Genomic DNA, 12,006 nt, shown 5'->3' with positions numbered 1-12,006 from the left:
TCTCTAGGAGACAGAATGCGTCTCCTTCCTGAGCGGTATGATGGCTGTGTGGTCCCATGGTGTTTATACTTGCGTACTATTGTTAGTACAGATGAACGTGGTACCTTCAGGCATTTGGAAATTGCTCCCAAGGATGAACCAGACTTGTGGAGGTCCACAATTTGTTTTCCCCATGATGTCAAGCAAAGAGGCACTGAGTTTGAAGGTAGGCCTTAAAATACATCCACAGGTACACCTCCAATTCAGTACACCTCCTATCAGAAGCTAATTGTCTAAAGGCTTGACATAATTTTCTGGAATTTTCCAAGCTGCTTAAAGGCACAGTTAACTTAGTGTATGTAAACTTCTGACCCACTGGAATTGTGATATAGTCAATTAAAAGTGAAACAATCTGTCTGTAAACAATTGTTGGAAAAATTACTCATGTCATGCACAAAGTAGATGTCCTAAACGACATGCCAAAACTATAGTTTGCTAATATTAAATCTGTGGAGTGGTTAAAAAAAAAAGAGTTTTATTGACTTCAACCTAAGTGTATATAAACTTCTGACTTCAACTGTATATAATCCAGGCCATCAGAGAGAAGAAATGCTGTATTCCACTCCTGGATTTCAACCTTCATGTAGAATTCAGTTTAACACTAATCAAACTCACCTGAAGCAACTCATCAAGGTGATTGCCTCAATTAAACTGTGCTGGTTGGCAGATCATTCTCAAAGAATCCACCAAATTCTCTGGCATTCTCCTCCACACACAAATCTTAGAGTTTCTCATCTGCATACAGCTGCCACTTGATCAAACACACAACAGACTGAGTACAAGTGAGTACAGGAACTGATCTTTCACAACTATGAGAGTAGCAGGGTTGTGCACCATTCAGAACTGAATGAAGAATTCATTTCCTGAATTTGAGGTAGCAAAAAGTATGTAGAATTGCAATTATGAGTTTGAATTTAAGTACAATTAAAACTGAATGAAATTCAAATAAATTCATACTGTTTTTCAGACAGTTTATAGTAATACATTTGATTTTTCATGCATAACAAATGGGGTGTTTCCAGAAACATTACTCTGTGAAAATAATTTCTTATCTCAAGTAAATAATGCTGGAAAAAACACTGAAAGATTTATTTGTATATTGTAGGTGTTTTTAAGGGGATCAAGCCCGAAGGGTTGAAACATTATTGAAATTGTTAGGATTATTATTATTATTATTATTATTATTATTATTATTCTGCCCTAAAATTGATCGTGCAGACCAAACCATTAGGCCTAGAGACTTGAAACTTTGGGGAATGGTAGTACTCCGGCTGGCTAGCCATACACATGGAATTGGCCCGACCCAAAGTAAAGAAAATGTACTTTTTGGGCCCTAACTCTTGAACTGTAAGTGCTAGAAACAAAATGATTTTTTCCTGTGATTCCTTGTGTCTTGACAAATAGTTTTGCCCGATCCTAGGCCATTCACCTGGTCAGAACCAAACCAGCGCAGAAAGATTCAGCAGAGTCCCCATATGAAAACTTATCAAAAGAATTTTGAACTTTTGATTCATCGTCAAATGGTACGCCAAAACGTACGTCGTGGGAGTGGCGACTTTTGCTTAAATGGTTGTAACTCTTGAACGGAATGAGATATTATCACCAAATTTGGTACACTTATGTATCGGGGTCATTCGAAGACCCGTCTCAACCTCTTGGTGGCGCTATAATAATAATAAAATCTAGAAATGACTCTTATTATGGTCCAGTTGGTGCAGTCGACTTGAAACTTTGCATGCAATGTCTTTGTCCAAGGTGCCGTCAAGGTCTATGAGGACAGTCGCATATCTTGTAAAACATGGCCGCCATCGACTAATCAAATTTCAGCAGCTTTTAGACAGGGTTAAAAAAGGCCGATCGGAACGAAACATGGTAGGCCTATTTGTCTCTTGGCCCAAGAGGTCTGTGCAAAATTTGAGAATAATTGGCGTTTTACATGCGTGTAAATCGTTGTATTTACCGCTGTTTTTCACAAAGACGCATGTTATTCATATAATGTGATAGACCTCAAGAACTATTGGTGTGAATCAATTAGTTAAATATTTGAGATTATTTAAAAAAAGACTTCTTCTAACTTGTCCTAGACTGTTCGCCCGATCGGAGCCAAACCAGTGCAGAAAGTTTCTCTGGAGTCCCAATATCAATAATTATCAAAAAAAAGTTGGAACTTTCGATTCATCGTCGCAACGGTATCCCACATGTTTAAAGTGGCCGTGACCACTTTTTCTTAAATGGTTAAAACTCTTGAACGGAATGAGATATTATTACCAAATTTTGCACATATATGTAGGACGTCAATCTGAGGACACATGAGAAAAAGTGTGCACCTCTGCCTCTTGGTGGCGCTGTAACAGTCAAGAATGTAAACACTTCCATATCTCTGTTCTACCTTACCGGTTGTTTCTGAAAATGAAGGCACTTTATCATTGTTTTAGGTGCTAACAGACTGTCTAATTAATACTTAATATCTTTCAGGAACACATAGCAGGGTGTTGGATTAATTTATAAGAGTTTAAATTGGCATACACAAAATTTGAACTTTGGTCCCAGTTAACTTCTTCCCAGCATGAACTGGGTCGTGAATAAATGGTTGCATTTTGCATGGTTTTATTTACACTGTTGCTGTTGATTCTGTTGTCACTGTAGGTAACTTTTTGGTTTTTTTTGCATTGTTAGGATTGTTTCTCTAATAAAATTGTCCATTTGTTGATTGTTACCCTTGTCGTGTTTAATGTACCAAGTGTCGAGGTCAGTGCGTGCCATTTAAAAATACTTTATATGTTTGTTTTTTTTTTCATATAAAGTGTTAATGTGATGAGTAAAACGAGAAGGGTATAGCTGTAGGCATTGCTTCAAAAAAAAAGGGGCGGGAGCTTCAAACCACCATTTAAGATATAGGTAGCCCCTAACCTTAACTGTGAGTGGACGTGATGCCCCTTTTGAAGTAACCACGCCCTCTTTTGGAGATTCCGCCCCCATTTGGAGGTCTCCAGTCTGCAGCAATACCTACTTGAGTAAAACTGTGTAATACGATTGTTTTAAAACAGAAAGTACATTGCTTTCCATGAAATATGTTTATAGAAATGTACATGAGATGCTCTGAATATTGAACAGAACCATGTAAATAAAGGAAGCAATTTTAAACCGACAGAGATTATGAAATCATCTTACTTTAAATATGTATTTATTAAATGTCAAATTAATATGTAAAAGTCATAGCAAGTTGACAATTTAAGTAAAGTTAATTTATTAAAAAAATCGATGAATTCAACTTAATACAAAATCAATGTAAACTTTAAGTTCTATAAACATTTTACAGTATTAATAATGAATAATAAATAAAATGTTATGTTTAATTTTTCACTTCATTTTTCATGAAGTTTTCTGAAAACAATTTGTTTTTTTTTATATTGTTTTATATTGTTGTTTTTATTTATATTTATTTATTTATTTTTAGAGACATTTTATGTTAAAAGCTAAAAAACATCTCGCCCCACCTATTAGGGAATAATTAGGCATACTTGTTCAAATAATTATAACGTGATTGTCACAATGTGTCTTGGACTAATGAAAGTGTGTAGTGTGACAGTTTTGAATTTCTTTGAATTGCATTTCAGTAAATTCCACTTCCTTTCATTCCAATACAAATCCAATTCAACTTTCTGTGGGGTGTGGCTAATTTAATTCAAATTCCAACTCAGGAATTGAAAGAGTTAATTCTGAAACTCTGAATTTTGCACAGCCCTGGAGAGTAGCCTATTTTTAGGGGAGACCGGGGCAAGTTGTCACACTTTCAGTACAGTGAATATTTGTCAGGGTGGTTTTATTTTAAAGTAAGTTTCTGTATAGACACAAGTCTTGACTACAAAGAGGTTCTTGAACATTTACACCGTTATTGTCCAGGGAAAAAGACATATTGACCTTATGTGTGCGGGGCATGTTGTCACACTAAATAAGGGAAGTCGGCAAACAGTAAAACAATTGAGGCAGCACAAATATAAAAGGTAACATACAAAAATATTAAAGCATTGTTTTGGCCAGCAAATATTGTAATTAATACATTTATTAAATTCATAAGATTAACAAAACAGGTGGCATCTTGCCCCAACCTGACATTTATGAAAAGTACTCATGTCCTGAGAACACCGTTAAACTTTGAAACTGGAAGTTTAGTTTCGAGGATCAAATTCCCAAAACATATTTTGAACCAACATACAAAATCAGTGCTGGAGAAATAACATTTTTGGCTCTAAAATGGATATTTACTGAGATATAGCCCTAGTGACAACTGCCCTGTGTGACAACTAGCCCCGATGTCCCCAATATCATGGAGAATAATTTCCGTTAGATGAATAAAGTTATTTGTGGTTTCTCTCTCTTGCTTTCATATTGTGTGTACAAACCTCCATGTTGTGTTGGTTTCTCTCCTGTCAGGGGTCATCTGCTGCTGGGGTCATGACCCCTGGGTGCCCTCTGCTCCATCATGACAGATTCCTCCAGGGCTCCTCCACTTCCTGGCCCCATATTCACATCTAAAGGTAGCCGTTGTTTTTTGTTTGTTTGTTTGTTTTTTTGTATCTCCCTACCATACAGTCACACACTGGAAATATCTATTCAGACAGTTATGTGGTTTCTATTTGTACAAAAATGTGATTTAAAAAGACTTGAAATGAGAAATGATGACCAGTTACAGCACTTATAAAATATGCACTTTCCCTGATACATTCATATTAATTTTAGCCTAAAATCTGAATTTAAAAAGTTGTCAGCTACAGAAGTACTCAATGAAAGTACTCATTTTCTCTCACGAGGAGCAGTTTCAATCTGAATGTTTAATTGCAGGAGTGCTGCACTGTGTTCTCTGGCCACTAGATGGCGCAGTAATACAATTATATGCACGTAGAGACCTTCTTGTGTGGTTCATATTTATGTAGCATGTTTAAATGTGAACAGTAGTAGCACTGATTCTGTTGTCAGTTATGCATAACTATAGCCTAAATAATGTGAACAGCACTACTCGTGTGTAACTGTATTTGTCAGTATGTAGATTACAGTGTGTGTTTTGACAGAAAACAAGATGGGTATTTTTTTCCGGAACCACCACTCATTTTTTGAATAATGTGAGTGGTGCTTGTCTGTACAAAAAGTCACTGCCAGTGCCACCCCTGCTGAATAAAGCAATAGAAACCTTCACGGTATTTCAAATTAGTAATAAATGTTGGTGTCACTACTAGTAATGTGTTGGCTTTTATTGCTGGCATGTTATGTCTAGTGGATGCCATTAGGGACCAAAGCTTATCTGTAATGGAAACCAATACAAACCACTAAATCCTAATGGAATATATGGAATTATGGAAAAGTTTTAAGTTATCAGCTGATGGTTCATAATGGTGTTTGTAGTGGAAACCATACATTTTTTTTTTTTTCTTGTTTTTCAGCAAGGACGTGTTGCAAATTTCCCTAAAATTTGTATATGGTTGCTATAGTCTACTAAGTTGTTAGGGTATCCTGAGTGGTTGCCAGGGTGTTGCTTGGGTGGTCTTAGTGGTGGCTAGGTGGTTGCTACCTGTTTCAAGAATTTTGTGGTAGTCCGCTAGAGTTCCCAGGTTGTTGCAAAATGTTGCTAGCCACTTGTATGGGTTCCTAAGTGGTTGCTAGGGTGTTCTGGGTGGTTGTGTTGCTAGGGTGTGCTTAGTTGTTGCAAGGAGGTTGCTAGGGTGTTTTGGTGATTGATGGGGTGTTGCTTGGGTGTTCTTAGTGGTGGCTAGGTTGTTGCTAGGTGGTCCGCTAGAGTTCCTAGCAACGTTATATTGTTGCTAGGTTGTTCAGGGTGGTTGCTAGGCAGTTGTTAGAATTTTGTGCTTGTCTGCTTATGTTCCCAGATGGTTGCAATATGTTGTAAGCTGGTGGCTAGGGTATCGTAAGTTGTTGCTAGGGTGTTCTGGGTGGTTGACAGGGTGGTGCTAGGGTGTTCTGGGTGGTTGACAGGGTGGTGCTAGGGTTTACTTAGCTGTTGCAAGCAGGTTGCTAGGGTGTTCAGGGTGGCTGCTAGGCAGTTGCTAGAATTTCCTGGTTGTCCTCTAGTGTTCCTACGTGGTTGAATGTGTTGTTAGCTGGTTGCTAGGTTATCCTGAGTGGTTGCTAGGGATCGTTTGGGCGATTGATGGGTTGCTGCTAGGGTGTTATGGGTGGTTACCAGGACATTACTATGTTGTAATTAGTGATTGCTAGAATTTTGTGGTTGTCCGCTGAAGTTCCTAGTTTGTTGCTAGGGTATCCTGAGTGGTTGCTATGGTGTTCAGGGTGATTGCCAAGGTGTTGTTTGGGTGTTCCTAGTGGTGGCCAGGCAGTTGCCAGGGTGTTCTGGGTGGTTACCAGGACATTACTAGGTTGTAATTAGTGGTTGCTAGAATTTTGTGGGTGTCCGTAAGAGTTCCTAGGCTGTTGCTAGGGTGTTCTGAGTGATTACTAGGATTTTTCTGGGTGTTAAATAGGGTGTTGCTAGGCAGTTGCTAGGGTATTCTTACTGGTTGGTTGGCTAACATAGGCAATATACAAAAATAATTTGAACAAAACTTACAAGTTTTATGGGTGTCAGCTTGGATGGCAGTAAGCGGTTGCTAAGGTGTTCAGGGTGGTTAGTAGTTTGTTGCTAGGGTGTTGTGCATGTTAACAGCTAAACTAGAGCTAAAATAACCTCAATATAATGAATGTAAACACAGAGTAACATCTCAGGAATTAGGAGTTGTAATTATAGATGTTTTATTTCTGTATACCTTGAATAGACAAGTCACTTTGGATAAAAGCATCTGTGTAATACATTAAAAAAATATCTAAACCCTCTACAAACAAAATAAGCCAAGTTATATTGAAATAGCTCTTTATAAAATAAGCAATAAAAAGTTCACTTGAGGATTAAAGTGAATGTGTTTTGTCACTATGATCATGGACGTCTTTTACAGATAAACAGAACTGACGTTTGTGATGCTGATATTGACGGAACAGTTTCCGGTGATCACTGAGGGTCACCGAAGGTCAAAACGAGCATTTAGTTCACTTTACCTGCATACAGAGCAGAAAACGGTGCAATCAGAATGCAAAGACATGGATTCAGCTTTATGACGGAGGTGTGAAAAACCAGTATAAGGGTCGAGTAATCTGGTCTAGACCAGTAAAATCAGCATCAGCCTGTCTACAGGTCTCATTTATTGATTGCTGTGCTTCATTTGCACTTGTTTTCAGTTCAGACTCAATCTGAACAACAAGCCGACAGCTCGAATCTAATGAGTGTTAAATTAACTAGCGCTGATAGAGAACCAAGGAACTGAGAGTGTAATTACTAGAGAGAGGAAATCGAGTGCGTTATTGCAATAAAATCGGCAACAGAGATGCTGTGTGTCTGCTCGACCTGCAGACCTGTCAAACTGACAGGAATAGTGTCAACAGCAACTTTGAACTTTGACCCAATGTAGAGGGTTTTTTTTTATTTTTTTTATATTGCAATAGACAAAAGTTTGCTTGTAACAGGGGAAAGGAAGAGGTGAGAACCGGACGAAGCATCAAAGTAATATTTAATTAAACAAAAAGACACAAACATAACCACAAACACATACAGGGCAGCTGCCTGTAGCTCTCTCTCTCCCGAACTGCCGCCTCTGGTGGCCTTTATCCCTCTCGTCAGCTTGATTAGCCTGATTAGGGGCTGTGCGTGCATCATCACAGCCCGGCCTCGCCCTCCTCCTTACCACACTCCTCCCTCCTTTCCTTCAGGCCGGGAAGCCCCCGGCATGACGGTGGGGGGTACGTACCTGCCGGCAGGTCTTCCCTGCCTTCTCAGACCTGGGAGGGAGAAAAGGGGAGGGAAAAACGAGAGAGAGAGAGAGAGAGAGAGAGAGAGAGAGAGAGAGAGAGCGACGAACAAAAAAACGAACGTACTTGCTGGTTCTCTGATACGCCGTAGCCTGGTCCTCGGTCATCCCTCCACCCTCTAGTGGATGACAGCCACTCCTCCCCGGGTGGATTGGAGGCAGTTCTCCGGCCCCTGGCGGATGGAATGCCCCGCCACGTTTTGGTGGATGGTAGGGGTCTCCTCTGCCCCTGGCAGCGGTTCTCCCGCTCCAGGCGGTCGGCAGTGAGCCCCTCCCCGCTTGTGGACGGCAGTCTTCTCTTTGACCCCACTGGGTTTTAGCGGCCGGTAGGGGTCTCCTCCACCCCTGGCAGCGGCCCGACCTTTGGGGTGGATGGTAGTGTCGAGGACTCTACTATGGCACATCCCTCCTCCTTCCCGGACTTCGGCACCAATGTAACGGGGTAAAAGGGAAAGGATGAGGCGAGAACCAATAATTTAATTAAACAAAAAGACACAAACATAACCACAAACACATACAGGGCAGCTGCCTGTAGCTCTCTCTATCCCGAACTGCCGCATCCGGCGGCCTTTATCCCTCTCGTCAGCTTGATTAGTCTGATTAGGGGCTGTGCATGCCTCATCACGGCTCGGCCCCGCCCTCCTCCTCGCCACACTGCTATAATCTGCTCACTGTAAGTTTATGCACAATTCAGAATTTAATTAAAGCCCTTTAATGACAATTACATTTCTGAATTTAAATTGAGGTAGCAAACAGGATGGAACAATGTAATTGAAAATAAGGAATTAATATGGAATGGAATAATAATAATAAAAAAATGCAAATATTCTAATTGCCATGGAGTGAAGTCATACTAATAATGTTTTTTTTTTTTTTCTTTTTTTGTATGAATTACCCATTAAAATGTTTTCATACACACAGCATATGGGCTATTGATGATATTAATAATTAATGTTGAAAAATAATGTGAATATTTAGTGGTGCTGTATTTCAAAATTAAAATATGTTTTGAACCGTTTACCTTTTCAGGGGACAAATGGGCACAATTAGACAAAATTAATGATTTTAGTATTTTTCTCACAAAACATGTTGGACTAAGAAAATGTCTTGCTTTAACCCTTTAAGCTCTGAAGGTTTTTTTAAAAAAAGATTTCCTGTTTCAGTGGCATACCCAAAATTAAAGGCTTAAAGCTCGACAAAAACAAGTGTTTTTACTGACATAGATTATGATGCAGTCTGAGACTCAGCCCAAGAAACTGCTGAAAAATACAATAAAAATAGCCAAAAATGTACTTTTATTTCCTCTATTTTTATTTGACCCAAGAATTTAATCCTTTTTTTAAAATCTGCAACAGACTTTTGGCATCACTTTTCTTTGCAACACATTTTCTTTGAGTTTCACTTTGCGGAAAGTATTTTTTCTTTGATGTTCCTTTTAAATGTTCATGGTACCTCTTTCCCTTTGCGCTTCTCTATGTGGCACTGTTTTGACATGGGGCGGAGTTTCGAGTCTGACGACATCACGTGGGGTGTGGCTTATTCACGAGGTCAAGGAGCATGTGCAGTTTCCATGCACCATGATGCCCGCTAACTTCAAAACAAGCGGACGCGATCAACAGAAAAATGTCACTTTCTAACCAAGAATAATATCACAACGTTAAAAGCTGAAAAAAGGTCATTTTTAGGGTGAAAGTCCTGGTTACAGTGCTTTTGTGCTTCATGTAGCTCATGATCACTGGCCCGTGTCGTTTGATGTTTCAGTCCGCTATTTTCACCTTAACTAGGTTTCTAAAAACAACTGTTTGCATATTGGAAAATATGTGTTTGTCATCAAATCCCTGATTACAGTTCTTACTGTTACCTGCCTGCTATAAACGTATGATTCAGTGTAAGAAGCTGTTACTTTAAATGCAACATAACAATCTTTATGTCTGGCTTGATAAAAAAACAAGTCATTAATGCAGAAGAACAGCAGTATAATTTTACAGCATTATTTTTTTCTTTAGCACTTTTGTATGTTTTTGTGGCAGAACAATCCATTGTTACTCATGAGGAATACTTGCGTATATTAACCCGTAGAGGACACGACCACACACAAAATGCCAGAGCTCCAGCTGTCATGTTGTTCACAGTGTGTGTAAAGTGTACTCGTTTGTCTTTTGTAGTAACATGCACAACAATTATAAATAATACTTTAGCACACAGACTTGCTTTTGTCTTTTTGTGTGTGTTTACATTTTTTACTAGCCTCAAATGCCTTGGTAAATCACAGAATAAAGAGATTTATGATTCTAAAGGGATTAGTTCAACAACAACAACAACAACAACAAATCTGTCATTTACTCACCCTCATGTAGTTTCAAACCCATATGATACTCTTCTGTGGAACTCAAAAGATGTTCGACAGAATGTTAGGGACTGGCAGCCTCAGTCACCATTTACTTTTAAAGTATGGGGAAAACAGTGATGCCAATATTCACAATTTCTCATGTTCCACGGGAGAAAGTTGTACGCACAGGTGAGTAAACGATGACCGAATTGACATTTTTGAATGCACCTTTAATGTAGCCAAAAGAAGACAGAGTTGCTAATTTTGTCAAGTTTTATTACACATTCATTTGAAGACATGGAAATATTACTAAAGTCTGACATAACCACAACAGAGCAGAATTACTGATCTTATGTTACACATTTAAAAATGTATCCTGTATTGGAGCTGGAAACACAGAGTTTGGGAGCAGGTGAGTAAAGTGCTCAAAGTTGATGGGCAGATCACAGAGGAAACATCTGATAAAGACTGCAAGAACCAATAACTCATCAATGAACATGAAATAGTATTTTATGAGAGTAATATAAGACTACTCTGCCGCCATAAAAGTACAAAAGAATGCTAAATATAATATACTAAAGATGTGTTTTATTAAATACATTGCACAAACTCTAATTTAGGGTATTCATTTATGGTATATGTTCTTTAGGAATTGTGATTCATATTTCATAAAGGCACTTCTATAGCTATCCCGCTGTTCTTCTGCATTAATGCCTTATTTTTATTAATAACATTTAAAAACAAGACACAAACACATATTTTCCAATATGCAAACAGTTGTTTTTAGAAACCTAGTTAAGGTGAAAATAGCGGACTGAAACATCAAACGACACGGGCCAGTGATCATGAGCTACATGAAGCACAAAAGCACTGTAACCAGGACTTTCACCCTAAAAATGAGCTTTTTTCAGCTTTTAACATTGTGATATTATTCTTGGTTAGAAATGAGAGAAAATAAGACATCTTAAAACACAGTGACATTTTTCTATTGATCGCGTCCGCTTGTTTTGAAGTTAGCGGGCATCATGGTGCATGGAAACTGCACATGCTCCTTGACCTCGTGAATAAGCCACACCCCACGTGATGTCGTCAGACTTGAAACTCCGCCCCATGTCAAAACAGTGCCACATAGAGAAGCGCAAAGGGAAAGAGGTACCATGAACATTTAAAAGGAACATCTTAAAACGGTGACATTTTTCTATTGATCGCACCAAAAGTCTGTTGCAGATTTTAAAAAAAAAAGGATCTAAATTCTTGGGTTTCGTTTTCGTAAAGCGTAGTCTTTTGCAGTACTTTTATTTTTTTGCAGATATATATAAGGCATCATATTGCCTCCATATAGTTCAGAAAAACTGCTTTTGTTTTGTTCCCAATCATGACAACTGTTGTGTTGATACGATAAAGCAATCAAAAGTTATAGCATTACAAAAATCATTTATCATAGTGTCCAAAAACGTCTCCATGTGTCCAAAAGCCTCTCCAAACAAATAAAACATAATAATTGTACATAAGAACTAATTACACATGCAAACACAACAATGACTAAAGGTTTGTATAGCATGCAGACATGATTTTAGTAATGAGATTTCACAGAATGAGTTTCATTCTGTGTCATTTGAGTCATCATTGAGTCTGTGTCATGTATTTGGCGCCATCTCCTGGTGGACATATGTAACATTGTGCTTTATGTGGATTATCTAATGATCTATGCATCAGATTATCTTGTGTGTGGGCTCGGTTGAAAGATAATCACCTCCTCTAAGTGGTATG

This window comes from Myxocyprinus asiaticus, chromosome 10 (assembly GCF_019703515.2).
Source record: "Myxocyprinus asiaticus isolate MX2 ecotype Aquarium Trade chromosome 10, UBuf_Myxa_2, whole genome shotgun sequence".
NCBI lineage: Eukaryota > Metazoa > Chordata > Actinopteri > Cypriniformes > Catostomidae > Myxocyprinus > Myxocyprinus asiaticus.
The sequence above is the reverse complement of the archived record's forward strand: the minus strand, read 5'-3'. Positions refer to the sequence as shown.